At 43.2% G+C, this 15,000-nt stretch overlaps 1 protein-coding gene across 2 annotated transcripts in view; it reads right to left on the bottom strand.

Annotated features, from left to right (window-relative positions):
• The window catches only part of LOC143020399 (uncharacterized), a 466,948-nt gene that overhangs the window by 419,439 nt on the left and 32,509 nt on the right, over positions 1–15,000 (bottom strand). Inside the window, exon 1 of one of the 2 annotated variants that reach the window (XM_076176821.1) lies at positions 1–423. This exon is cut by the window's left edge and continues 1,243 nt beyond it. The exons of the other annotated variant lie outside the window; for it this stretch is intronic. The gene's annotated coding sequence lies outside the window, so the exon portion shown is untranslated. Of the gene's footprint in view, positions 424–15,000 lie in introns of those variants that run through there. 2 annotated transcript variants of the gene reach the window in all.

The raw sequence follows: 15,000 nt of genomic DNA, 5'->3' as shown, positions 1-15,000 counted from the left end.
GTGGTGGGGGCGAGGGAGTTGATAGTAGTGGTGGCGAAGACGGTCTCACGCGGAACACACCAGGGTCCTTGGCAGGAGGAGGAGGAGGAAGAGGAGGAGGACACGGGCCATTCGATGTCGGGCGAGGGGTAGGAAGAGGAGGAAGACGACGACGACGACGACACGGACGATGACGAGGAGAACGGCGATTTTGACGAAGGTATTACATTGGTGGTGTCCGCGGATTGCGTCAGTCGCAAGGAGGACAGGAGGACGGGCGAGAGTGAGGAGGACGGGAAGGAGGATAGAGAGGGAGAGAGAATAGAGGGGAAATAGGAAGAGGGAAAAGAGAAAGGAGAGGAAAAAGAGGAAGAAGAGAGGAAGGCCGAACGAATAGTGGACAGCGTGGACAGCGAGGCGAGGAGGCGCGTCCTTTCACCGTTCCGTCGCCACACAAACTAAACCCTGGCCAGGCCCACAGCTCAGCATCCACTGTCGGCTGTGGGTCAATAGTGCGCGTTCGCAGGCTCCTCCTCCTCATCGTCCACCTCTACCTCCACCTCCTACACCTTCTCCTCCCACTCCACCTCATCCCTCCCCTCCTCCTCCTCCCCTCCACAGTATACTCCTCCACCCACTCCTCCACTTCTTACTCCTCCTCGTCCTCCTCTTTATCCTTTCATTCCAGCTCCACCGACTGCAGCTTCGCCTTTGCCTCCTCCACTCTTCCACCTCACTCTCGTCACCACTCTCCTCTCCTCTCCTCCTCTTCCCATCCCCTCCTCCCCGTCCTCACTAGATTCCCTTTCCCATTCCACCCTCACGGAACACGCCACTTTCTGATCCGACTACTTCAAGCAGCCACACTGTGCCTCAAATCCACGCATTTCTTTCGGTGGTTAGAAGTTGATTCACACCATAAATCTTTCGAAGTGGACTTTTTGTGTCGCCACCGGGGTGTGAGTGCACTGCGGCCACCCATAAACAGCGGAAAGATCCACAAATAAATCCCATTTTTGGCCATCCGGTAGGCGTGATTACCCATTTTCTATGACTCGCTGACGACGCCAGTTTTCTATGATCGATGGGGGGAAAGGACGTTTTCTGGGAGTCGCTGCTTCATTTCTGAGTCATCGTGTTTATGACTCATACGGAGTAGTGTGCAGGGGGTGGGAGGGAGGTGAGAAGGTGGTGGGCTGGTGCTCGGCCAGGTTGTTAGGAACCGGGCAACCCGCACAACGATGGGATGAACAAATGCATGAATGTAGTGAAGGCTTGGAGGAAGAAGCGCATGCTTGGTAGAGCGTCTGAGTCGACGACTTCGTGCGGAGAGGGTCGGTACTTGCAGGAAACCGACTGACAAGTGCGCAAAGAGATGGCAGCACTACGAGTCACGGTCGAGTGGTTAGACCACTCGACTGGAGTTAGATTTGTCCTGGGGGTCGATTCTAGGCAATTGAAACTGCGTTCACGGTACAACAGGTCTGAGGTAAGTTAATCAATTTAAGACGCTTAAGAGAGCTTCTATTCTTGTCTAGATTTAGGAATTTTTTTTTATCCCATAAACCTGATGACAACGCACCCGAAAGGTGAAACGGGAGAACATCACATGTCTGAGTTTGAACTCTGATCAGTCGCATTAGCGTGTCGTGCGCACGTGATTAAGCCTGCAGAGGTAAAGCGCTACACAGAACGCTTATGTACAGATTCGTGTTTATGCACGTATAGATAACCCTCAGGGACATATAAGTGCTTTCATTCCTTAGCAAGCCAGGCAGCACTAGACTTTTTGAAACAATCAACCCCTTTCTAAAAATACTTCTAGTAAGAGTTGACAACTACGCCCTCTATTTTCTTCCACTGGAAGACCCTACAACTCGTTCTATTCCCTCTGGATATCAATTCATTTCTGGCATCGACTCTTACCCAAAAATGGAATGTCACCTGTACCCGAACTGAACTTCGGACTATTGCACTCTTCCTTTTTATTTCGAGAATAGTCTGCGTGGTCCTCTTTTCTTCTTCTTTTTCTTTTTTGCGTTCATTCAAGAATATAAAGAATAGCACATATTCATTTGGAGATGGCTATGTGCACTGTACTGTATTGTACTGCACGGTACTATGATGAAATATACCGCAGTAGAAACAATCGTACTGTACTACCATGTACTGTCCTCTATTGTAGTATATTACACTCTTCACCCGTTCCCTCGGGAGGGCCGGCCCTTCCACAAAAGAAAACATCAGGGCGCAGCCAAACAAGAATAAATAAAGGGACACCTCTTAAGGGGCATTTAGACGGTCAAACGGTTTGACAATCCCGGTTTGTCAGACAAGTGTTTGAAGTGATGTTTGACCGTGTGAATAGGGTATTTGGTTGTCAAACACATTCGACAAACGTGTTTGACGACCAAATACCCCCATTCACACGGTCAAACATCACTTCAAACACTTGTCTGACAAACCGGGGTATGTCAAACTGTTTGACCGTGTAAATGGCCCTTTATCCTTCGCCTTCGCCGAACACCGAAAATTGACCTCTTTAGCCTGAAGGTCCCTCCCTACCTGCCCAACGCAAATGGCTTCTCTGATCTACATACATATACCAAGGACTTTTTTTTTTTCCTTTACAAGGGAAGTAGTCAAAACCAAAAGACATAATTCCACTCCCACCCATTTCATCCCCACCCACTCCACTCCCATTCACCACCCTACCCTCTCGCCCTCTTCTCGTGGCTCCTCCTGGATGATGGGGCATCCCTGAACCTCGCCCATCGCCCTGGGTCAGAAGCAATGCAGCGAGACACAGCACATTCACTTCATCTAATCGGGGACACCCCTTCTCCGTCCCCTCATGCTAAAGAGAGAGAGAGAGAGAGAGAGAGAGAGAAGAAAGGGAGAAATTCATTCGGGCTGTGTCAAAATATCATCTACATCATTCACACATAACCACATCCTTCACCCTCTCCGTTCCATGCATCACAGCAACCTCCGTATACAACCATTCTCCACTTACCCTATCTTCTCAACAGACATCGCCCTCTTTCTCAATACACCTTTTACCCCATCCATCCATCTTATCCTCGGTCGCCCCTTCCTGTTCACTCCATCCGCCTCTGCCTTCCACACCTCTTTTACTAATCTTTCTTCACTCATTCTTTCCATGTGTTCAAACCATTCCAATACTCTGTCATCAACCCTATCTTCCAACTCCTTTCCCACCCCTACTCTCCTCCTCATCTCTCACTCTACCCAACCTTGTAATCCCTATCATACTTCTCAGACATTTCATCTCAAACACATTCAAACTCTTCCTCTCTTAAGCTCCATGTTTTCGCCCCCTACAGTGCTGTCGGCCCAATCACTCCTTCATACAATCTCAAAGGAACACAAAGGAGCACAAAAGAACAAACAACAGCAGGCCTACTGGCTGTAACGAGGCTATGTCTACTATACTTAGCTACAGTTGAGAAAACAGGGCAACTAGGTGATAGAAGATGAACTAACACTACTGCTACCACTATCCTGTCCAATTACAATTAAATGCCGGGCTGTCATCTTTTATTACAAGTGATAATATTTTATTTGCAGATTAGAGTCCAAGTATTTATCTAAGCTATTTCTAAGTGCTGTTATTGTGTTGTTATTTGTTGCCGGGCGTCTCTCACGATAGGGAACACAGAGATTTACAGCACTGTTTAGCTCCGTGGTGAAGTTTTCCCACACTTTATCAATATCAATATCATTCGAAATTTTGCTCCAGTCTGAGTTTTCTAGTAAAGATCGGAGGCTGTTAAAATTGGCTCTACGAAAATCGGGTAGTTTTTCCTTGCTGATCATATAAACTAGCTTCCATTTTCATTTTGAAGGTGATGATACGATGATCGCTAGTACTGAATATTGGGCCGACATTCACTTCATTTACAAGATTCTCTGTTGTAGAAAATATTAGGTCTAGAATATTATTTTTTCGATAAGGGCTGTTCACGCATTAGTGTAAGTCACTTTCCAGTCTCGGCCTGTATGCAAATACAAATCCTCGTCCCATCTCTTAACCGATAAGTTAAATTCTCCCATGAGCATTCGTTCCTAAATGTCTATTTCTCATTACTCTTCCTAATCCCAAAAAGCATTTACTCGTTTCTCTCAACCTACAGTCAACCTCAACCTCCACTCCCTTTTCCGCCACATGCTCCCACAAGTATCTAAAGCTATCCACTTCCTCCAGCCTTCTCTCCTTTAATACTCACTTCCGAATTGCTGCCATCATCTTCCTTTATACATCTCATCACCTTATATTTATCCATATTTATCTTCAACTTCCTTCTTTCGCTTAATGTTGAAGTTCATCTCACATCTCTGACTCCAATCCTATATTTTGTCTAGCTCTTCTTGTAGCGATCTGCAATCTTCTTCTGTTCTTACTTTCTTGAGTAATTTGGCATCGTCAGCAAAGAAGTTCATGTAACAATTTACTCCCTCATCCAAATCATTTATATATATGGCAAACATTAAAGGAGCCAATATAGAGCCTTGTGGAACGCCACTCTTCACATCTTCCCAGTTCGAATTTTTGTCTCTAAGTACCACTTTCATTTTTCTCCTAATTAAGAAATCCTTCATCCATTCCAGTAGCTTACCTTATATTCCTCCTATTATTTCAATACTGGTCTGAAGTTTGTAGAATCTTTGTGTGTGTGTGTGTTCATGTGTGTGTGTGTGTTCATGTGTGTGTGTGTGTGTTCATGTGTGTGTGTGTGTGTTCATGTGTGTGTGTGTGTGTGTGTGTGTTCATGTGTGTGTGTGTGTGTTCATGTGTGTGTGTGTGTGTGTTCATGTGTGTGTGTGTGTGTGTGTTCATGTGTGTGTGTGTGTGTGTGTGTGTGTGTGTGTGTGTGTGTGTGTGTGTGTGTGTGTGTGTGTTCATGTGTGTGTGTGTGTGTGTGTGTGTGTGTGTGTGTACGTTGTGTGTGTGTGTACGTTGTGTGTGTGTACGTTGTGTGTGTGTGTGTGTGTGTGTGTTCATGTGTGTGTGTGTGTGTACGTTGTGTGTGTGTACGTTGTGTGTGTGTGTGTACGTTGTGTGTGTGTGTACGTTGTGTGTGTGTGTGTGTGTGTGTGTGTGTGTGTGTGTGTGTGTGTGTGTGTGCGTGCATGTGTGTGTGACCGTACGTTTTAAGTATATTATGTTCTGTTAAAAACGGGAATGATTAATGTCACTTTCTTATGTTTTGAATATATTGACAAATTGTGGTGGATGACACTGGATGCTGTTCAAGTCAATTGAATTCTAATCTATTGGTGGTGTTTCTTCTACCTCGTTTCGTCTTCTTTCTTCTGTGAATGTTTGTCAACCTAATTGCCTATCTGTTAGCATAATTGTTTGTTATCAATCCTCGTTCCGCTTCCATTTCTTCTTTTCACCCTACGTTTTTGTACTCTTCTTTTTCTCTTTTTTCTCTTGCCTTTCTCTAGCCCCTTCTCTCCTCTGACTATTTATTCATCTGCCCCTCTCTCTTATTTGCTCTTTCCCTCTCTTTTTCAATACATATTTTTATACCCGGGTCTCACATGCTTCCTCTTTTATTCTGCCCCTTTCTTGCTTTCATTATATTAATTAATCTCATTTTGCAGCACGTCTCCTCTATCAATGTCTGTTTACTCATGTCTTTTGTATAATCTCTCTTTATTCGTCGCTGTATCTTCTGCTGTTAAAACATTTTCTACGCTCTTTCCTACGTGCTATCTCTCTAGCTGTATATTTTTCAAGCTCTCTATTTTTCCGTTTCTTTTTCCTTCTCTCTCGCTTTCTCTCACTCCCTTCTCTTCTCTCCTCTCTATTCAATGCTTCATACCAAATAAAACCTGTTTCAATCAGCTTTCAGAAGGTGCCACGCTTGACGGAAGGATGGCCGTTTGCTGTCACTGAACCAATTGGCCCTGGCAACCTGTGCTGTGACAGCAACAGCTGCAGAAACCACCATTTAAACGACACGAATGATTACTACGACTTTGACGCATGACCCTTTACTACGATGGCGTCCTTTTAACTGAATGAAATTGTCTCGTTGGGGTTACCAAGAACAAAACCCGTGGTGGGAGTCACCTCACCTCTTAACCCTCTAACTCCCAAATAACTCCATCAAATGAACAAAATCGCTTGGTGTTGTAATGTAGATCACTCTGCTGATGAAGTTAACTGAGACTCCTTTTCCTCTTTACTAAAGCGACGTTCCCTCTATGTGGATAAAGTCAGCGTCCATAATGTAGGCAACTAAAAAAGGGGACTAATTGAAATAGCCTCAGCCCTATCACTACAACGATGTCTCCTCTGCTGAATGAAATTATCAGTTGCTTCCCACGATAAAACCCGTAGAATAAGTCTTCACGTTGATGAGACGATCTTTTACTTTCTTTGTTCACTCATCATTACTTGCTTTTACCTGAGCGAGTACTACTGTTACTCCTAACATTCCACGTTGCATTTCCTTCGAGAGACTAAACTTTCGCTGCATGATAAAATCATGCTCTCGTTACGGACCTGATGGTGGCAGGTCACGTGACTCGAGAGCTCTCACTCTTCTTGGTGACCTATCCTTACGTCAGACCACCTCGCTGCTATGACGTACTGAGGATAAAATGTGGCCTCGATGTACTAAGACCCATTTGTTCATCCCTCAGGTGAATAAAAGCGCCATGCATTAGCCGTGTGTGCTGCATTCACCTAGAGATGCTAAGTTAAGTGTAAGAGGATACGTACAAGACTTTCATTGTAGACTGTGAATGCACTGGGAAGGTGCTGGACTGGCTTTGTTGATTGTGTTCATGTGTTTTTTCTCTAAAAAATGTGGCCACCCCGATATTTGTGTGTGAAGTGAGCGCATTACCACTGAGCCATCCGAAACGAGAAATGACAGTTCTAGCAAAAAAAAAAAAAAAAAAAAAAAAAAAAAAAAAAAAAAAAAAAAAAAAAAAAAAAAAAAAAAAAAAAAAAAGTAGTATCCAACAAGGGCAAAATCTATTAATCTTTTTTCTAAACAAAGCTTCTACACAAAGACGTGTCTGTAATAAAATCCATCTTAATATATTTGGTAGCACCACGTGAAGAAATGGCATAATAAGTCTGTTAGGAGTAGTCCTCACTCCCGATCCTCACTCCCATCCTCACTTCTTCTCTGGCCGTCCCACGACCTCACCGACCCGCAAGTGGTCCCATGGGATACTCTCGCGCACCCCCACCCGCATTACCCCCACAAAGACTTTTTGAGGAAACGCACGTGCAGTTCACCAGCCTAACACTGACCCTGTTAGCCCCCCAAGGATGACTGACTAACTAGTGCTGGGGTCTACCACATGAGACACCACATGAGACACCACAAAGCCTCACTGAGGAAACAAGTGCAGTACCAGCATCGGCCAGCGATGACTAACCTGTACTTCGGCCAACTACGTGATGATAAACGCACCCATAGCAATACCAGGAGTTTTGTTTTACACTAGACCCTCTTCCCTCGTCCCACTATGCGGAAATAAAGATGAGGAGAAATCCCTTCGGGGCGCGTCAAATTATATTCCATTCACAGCCATTCTCCACTCACACCTATCCCTTGCTCTATCCCTTCACTGCTCAACAGACATCCCTCTTTTACTCAAAGGCCCTTTCATTCCATCCACCTATCTCAGTCTTTGTCTTCCTCTCAAGTTCGCTCTGTCCATCTGTGCCTTATACACGTTTTGCTAGTTTTTATACATTCATTCATCACATGTGCCCAAAGCATCCCTATCCCCCAGCTCCCTCTCTACCACCGCTCTCCTCCTCACATCCTCATTCCTCACTCTATCCATCCTCGTAACCCCCATCATACTTCTAAAACACTTCATCTCAAACACATTTCTGCATCCTTTACATTCCAAGTCTTTGCCCCGCACAGTGTCGTAGGTACAATCATCTTTTCATGTAGTCTTCTCTTCACAACCATTTCCAGATATGTATTTCTCCTTTTTTATTCCAAAACATTTACTTGCTTCCCTCTACTCCAACCACACTCCTCCATTTTCTGTTTTATATATATATATGACCCCAAATATCTAAGAATATTCACTTCCTCTAACCTCTTTCTTCCAAGACTTAACTCCTGCTTACTGTCATCCTCACCCCTTGTACCTCTCATAACTTTACTTTTACCCATATTTACTTTCAACTTCCACCTATCACATACCTTCCCAAACTCCATCACTAACTGCCTTAGACCCTCCACTGCCCCGGCCACAATCACTGTGTCATCAACAAACAACAATTAGCGTACCTCCTACTTCCTACCAGTCTCTCGACAACTCCCAATCCTCCGCCTATCATCCCCGCATCTACCTCCCGTAAAACCCAAACCACACTGAACAGCCACGGCGACATAACACAACCCTGGAGCAGCCCTACCTTCACCTCAAGCCACTCACTCTCACCGTTTCCAACCCTGACACAGGGTCTATTACTTATGTAAATTCCCTTGACAGCTTTTCCCCTACCCCATATATCAGCAGTACCTTCCTATTTCCCCTGCCATAAGCCCTATCTAAATCCATAAAGGCCCCAAAAATATTCTTGCTTTTTGCCAAAAACATTTTACATATCCGTCGAACCACAAAAAAAAAAACATTATCCACGCATCATCTACCTGTTCCTCACTAATTACTACCTCTGTTCTTCTCCTAGTCTTCCCAGCTAAAACCCTCCCATATGCCTTCCCAAATTCACTCACCAAATTTATCCCTCTAAAACTACTACACTCATACTTTTCCCATTTTCCTTTGTAAAGCTGAACTATACACCCACTCCTCTAGTCCTTCGGCACACTCCTCTTCCTTAGGCACACATTAAACAACCTCACCAGCCAATCTACTATAAAATTTCCTCCCTTTGTCAGACACTTCGCATGACACTCAACTAAAACCAAGAGCCTTATCATCTCTCATCACCTTCAAATCTCCTTGTACTTCATCTTTTCCTATATCCCTGTCATTTTCCTCCCCCATTACAGTCGTCTTTCTACTTCCTCATACTGCCAATCAATCAATCAATCCCTATCCTCCTCCATATTCAACAACTCTCTTAAATACTCTACCCATCTTCCTATTACACACCCTTCACTTCCATTAATATCTGCCTATCTGCATCTTTTACTTTTCCCCCTCTTCCTGATCCCTCACTTTCTTTATTTTTTTCCAAAATATCTTTTTATTCTTTTCAGTTTTTATGTCACACTCCTACACCATTTTACATTTGCTATTTTGCCTCCCTCACCTTACGTTTTGCTTCTCGTCTCTTCTTAAACCTTTCACATGCTTCCGTTGTCTCGCCTTGCAACCAATCCACATATGCTCGCTTTTTAAATGCTACTACCGCCGTCACTCATTCATAAGAACATAAGAGCATAAGAATGGAGGAGTGCAAGAGACCATAAGGCCTACACTTGACAGTTCCAAGTCCCTTGTCACCTCCCATCCATATCTATAGTTATCTAATCTTCTTTTAAAGTAACCAGATGTTTTAGCGCTCACCACATGGTTACTAAGCCTATTCCATCCGTTTACCATTCTGTTGGTAAACCAGTTCTCGTCTATTTCCTTCTATTTCTCACAATTCACTATTTATTTTACTCCCTCCCATCCTCCTCAAACCCCACCCAGTCTTCTTTTACTCCCATCTCCCCTGTCTCACTCATCACCCCCCCCCATTCCCCTCTCATCTGTTGTAATTCCTTCTCTTTTATTATGAATAGTGGATGAAAAAGTTGGGCGATTCATCTTCGTAATTTAGATAGCACAGGAAGTAAAACGACGGTGAAAAAGTGATAAGCAAAATGTTTGTGTAGGCGGTCTTCGAGAGTGATTATGAAAGAGGGAATGTCAACATCTCTGGTAAGGAAAATGATAAATATGGAAGGGTGATGGTGATGGTGGAGGTGGTGGTGGTGATGGTGGAGGTGGTGGTGATGGTGGTAGTGAAGAATCACTCCCACGGGCTTTGTTTGAGCCCGTGCGATGGTGTTTATGTAAGGTACACCTTGTGGAGAGGAGGTGGAATAGTATAGCTAGTCACAGGGTGATAGAAGGCAGTGGAAAAGAGAAGCTGCGGCTAAAGAGAGAGTATGTCAGAATGAGCGGGAAGGCTGACGAGTAAGAGTAGGGGATGCGGTTCTGTTAGAAAAATTAAATGGACTTAATAAGGAAATGGTTTGGTATATAGGCTGCAGTTTGACAGGAGCACAGAAATAACAGTAAAAACAACACCATTAACGACTTTGCGCTGTGTTATCACTGCTGTTCACATCAATATGGTAATTTCCGTCATTAATATTATTGCTACAATCATGATGTTGAAGTGATTGCTTGCATCACAATCACCTTTTGTATTATTAACAATATAATTTATCCATGGACAATGATGGTGTTGATAATGCAAAAGGGGATTGTGTTGCAAGTAATCACATCATAATTCATGATTATACCAATAATGTTAGTGACGGTAATTACCGTATTAATGGCAACAATAGTGATAACATAGGGCAAAAATATATACAAACGACAATAATCACCGACTAAAACTAACGTTTTCATCCAGCATGTCAACAGGCTTTTTCACTCGTTAGCTGCACGTGATCGCTTGGGTGGTGAAGAAGCTAATGACGCTGGCAGTTCTAGCCACGTGGAGTTGAGATTATTCAGTCAATCGGGAACCCCTCCACCCCACCCCGATCCCATCGACTGTACCGGGGGAATATTCGCGACCAATCACGATGGCTTTTGAATCTACGTCATAGAGGATAGGGAAGCCCTAAATGAGTAATCGAATCTCAGCCTACTCCTCCCAATAAATATTATGTAACTAATGGTAACGGCTATGGCAATGAAAACGAGTAAAGAAATACTAATAGTAGTGACGATTATCATGGAAATAGAATTAAATGTTTGAAGTAATGACATTCCTGCGCTACTACTAAATTTAACTATATCAGTTACAAGAACAGTGTGTGTGTGTGTGTGTGTGTGTGTGTGTGTGTGTGTGTGTGTGTGTGTATAGGTGGGTATTGTGGGTGTGGATGTGATTCACCATGGTCATGGATCATGTGTTGGACTCGTGATCGACAGCTATTATCCTTCCGAGAGCTCAGAGCTCATGTGTGTGTGTGTGTGTGTGTGTGTGTGTGTCATTCACCATGGTTTTGGATCATGTGTTGGACTCGTGATCGACAGCTATTATCCTCCCGAAAGAGACCTCAGAGCTCATGTGTGTGTGTGTGTGTGTGTGTGTGTGTGTGTGTGTGTGTGTGTATGTGTGTGTGTGTGTTTGTGTGGGTATGTCTGTGAATGTGATTCACCACGGTCTTAGATAACATGTTGGACGCGTGGCGTGCACACCACAAACCACAGCTTTGCAACGCAGATTAACAGGTAATTAGCTATTGAAACAAGCCACTTCTCCGATCTCAGCGACTATTGTTAGGAACAGCAACCCTTCAGGTCACGAGGCGATCGTTGATTGGCCGATCGGAGTGTCGCGTGATCCCGGAGCACTATATACGCCTGTCCCTTAAACAATAAAGAGGCAGAGAACACGTCGAGACTGTAAAAATTCACGCCAGGCTTAATCCCCCTTATAGGTTGATAACCATAAAAAAATGAATGAATAAATAAATAGATTAATAAATAAATAAATAGAATAGAATAAAATAAAAAAGAATAAAGAGAGAATGGACTGAGACATTCATTCCTTACCTCCCTCCATCACTCGACCACGTAGTCTCCCTGAGTAGCGCTCGCTACAAGCGCCTTGAACAATCTTACCACTGTTACCTCTACTCACTTTGTCTGACATTCTACATGGAATTCATCCAATCAAGGTGCCTTTTCTATGTTTTATCGCCTTCAATTTTACTTGCACCTTCTCTATTGTAGCAGCCTTATCATCATCCTCACCCATCAACATAATTTTCCTAGCATCTCCCACAAACACAGCCACTGCCTCCGTATCCTCTACAGCCAATACATTTAAATGGTTTACCTTATTACAACTTTCTAACCATTAAAAGCTGTCTATTAGCTCATTTTGTCCTCCCTTCTATTCGAACCTCTTCGTGGTACTTTTTCACTTTCTTAAAAAAAAAAAAAAAAAAAAAAAAAAATAATAATAATAATAATAATAATAATAATAATCCAGATAAGCACTACTACCTCTCATTAACGGACTAGAACGGGGGTAACTGTGTCCGTTGAGAATAATCCGTTGATTTGAAGTGGTTTTTGGGTGGCATAGTGATTGCACAGCACTAATCCACAGCACCAAAAACACAGCGAAAACACCGCAAACACAGCCAATTAACGTCCGTTAATGAGAGGTCTCACTGTACTGAACTTCCCATTCGCTCTTCTCTTTGCCTTCCTCACCTTTACGTTTGCTTCCGCTCTCTGTGCGACATATCTCTCGTGTGCCTCCCCATCTCGTATCAGCAACCACTTCTTTTATGCGCGTCTGTTTACCATCTTCCCATCACTATCACACTCCCCTCTTCTTATTAGTTATATGTCAATTTATCATTATTTACTATTTACCTGTTTGTTTGTTGTTTGACTGTGCCTTTGTTTTATGTATTTTATTTGATACTTACATTATTATAGTTTTTATTTATCTATTATTATTATCATTAGGATTTTTTTTTCTTTTTTTTTTTGCATCCGACCTAGATATGGAGCAAAAGGTCTCCTGTCGGCATGCTCCGCCTTTGTAATCATTCACCTACCCTACCTTATGTTCCCACTCATTTTCTTCATCCCACACATCATTTTCACACACTTTAAACTTATTCCTTCAAACACATTCGTTGTTCTTCTTCTCCCACTTTCCTCTCTTTTTCGCTAAATTCCATGGATCTCTGTGGTCACCCGGATTTAATTCTTTTCCCCCTTCTCACTCAACTGGCTCAGTTTCAGCAACCTCTCTGCCTCCCTCTTATTTCTCTGCATTAAATCCACCTTCACTCGAACTTCACCAGATAATGATCATATGCTACCACTCACTCTCTTTAACACATTTACGTCCATAACTCTGGGCACCACTACATAATTAAATAATATTCTCTCGAGTACAGCTCCCATTAACCACTCGGGCTCATGTAATGGTAACCCTAATTAAAGGGGAAAATTATTGACAATGTCAATATTAATGCCAATATCCACGATGACACTAATAACCGATTACAGTTTCAGTGTTCAAATGTTCCACCATTGGTCCACTAGTTTGGTGCTAACAACAGTGATGATGTGATGCTCCTGCAAATGATAATGATGGTGATGATAATGATGACAATGATTACTATCACCAGCACCATCTTCTTCATCATCACCATCGTCATCACCATTGCTATTATCATCACCATTGCTATCATCATCATTATTGCTATCATCATTATCATCATAATCATTAGTTATTATCATTACGTCTAAGACGACGATGACGACAATGATGACGACGATAACGACAAGACGATGACAATAACGACAACGATTATGACAGTGACATCGACAACGATGACGATAACGATGATGACAATGACGACGACGATGACAACAATGATGGCCATGACGATGACGACGACTTTTACGACCATGACAGCCATTGCAACAACGAAAATTATGACAATAATGATTACAACGACATTTACGATGTTGACGACTATTATGATGACGGTGATAACAACGATGACGACGACGATAATAACGTATTCGTCGATGCGTGGGTAAATCCCTAACAATCCTTTCCATCGGCGGGATCAATTAGCAGTTGTCAACTCGCCTGGAAAACTCCCGTGCTCCAGCTCACTGACTGACTGACCGAATGCATGGATGCATCCAGTCAGGCAGTCCGACCCAGACCGCCCAATAGGAAGCCTCGCCCGGTTCTAGAAAATCGAAGCTGGATCGAGGAAACACAACTAGTATTGCGAAAGCGACCATCCTGCAGTGATGATTAATCGACTCGGAGGATCAGCTCAGTGGGACGAAGTTTTCATGGGATTTTCTTTAAAAAAACGAATAAAGTGGTCTAATAAAAATGGGGGGACTGGGATTGTTTTTACAAAACCCTTTTCCTTATATACTGGGGATGCTTGTGACCTTGAACACCCCAAATCTCACAAAGAAAAAGAATGACAGTTCTCGTGAGATTTTCCTTCGTTTTTCACGGAAGAATAGACACGACTGGCACCAAACTACCAGACACAATGTAAACTACTGCAAACAGGTGCCCATTGACACCTTCAGCGCAGTGCACATTACAGATTCTGTCCTGACTTCTTCCAAGCGATTCGATTCAGCACATCGACCGTCTCATTACATAAATGGGTTTCGATCGATCTGGATTTCTTTTAATCCAGAACCCGCCTCTGATCTGGAAAGAACAGTTCGGCAGTCGTCGCCCGAGTAAACTGTGTCGATGGACTGCGGAAGTCACCGATCGATCGAGACGACCTCTTTCAGGCTGGAAGTCCGCGCCAACGTCAGATGCATAAATGAAAGCGTCTTCGGTCACGGTCGTCCTGAGCCGAACGGGACACATTCCACAGAGATCGTCCCTGCCATGAAGGGGTCAACCGTAGAGATGTCTCAAGAGTTTCGTGGGAGGGAAAAGGTAGGTTTTACACGCTAGGTTAACAGGATTTCTCTCTCTGTCTACGTATATGTGTATACATACAAGGGAGGAACATGCCGACAGGAGACCTTTTGGTCCATAACTAGGTCGGGTGTAAAAAAATATATAATAATAATAAATAATAATAATATAAACAATAACAAATAAAATAAGTAGGTAAAGTTAAACAAACAATAAACAGGTAAATAGTAAATAATAACAACTTGACATAATTATGAATAATAATTGAATAACAACAAGGGAGAGTCATCGCGTGGAATCGAAAAAAGGGTGTACGAACACAAGAATGATCTACGTCACCACAGAGCACCAAACTCTCT

The sequence above is a fragment of the Oratosquilla oratoria genome, chromosome 39 (genome assembly GCF_046742065.1).
Source record: "Oratosquilla oratoria isolate Oo_2021 chromosome 39, ASM4674206v1, whole genome shotgun sequence".
NCBI lineage: Eukaryota > Metazoa > Arthropoda > Malacostraca > Stomatopoda > Squillidae > Oratosquilla > Oratosquilla oratoria.
The sequence above is the reverse complement of the archived record's forward strand: the minus strand, read 5'-3'. Positions and strand labels throughout refer to the sequence as shown.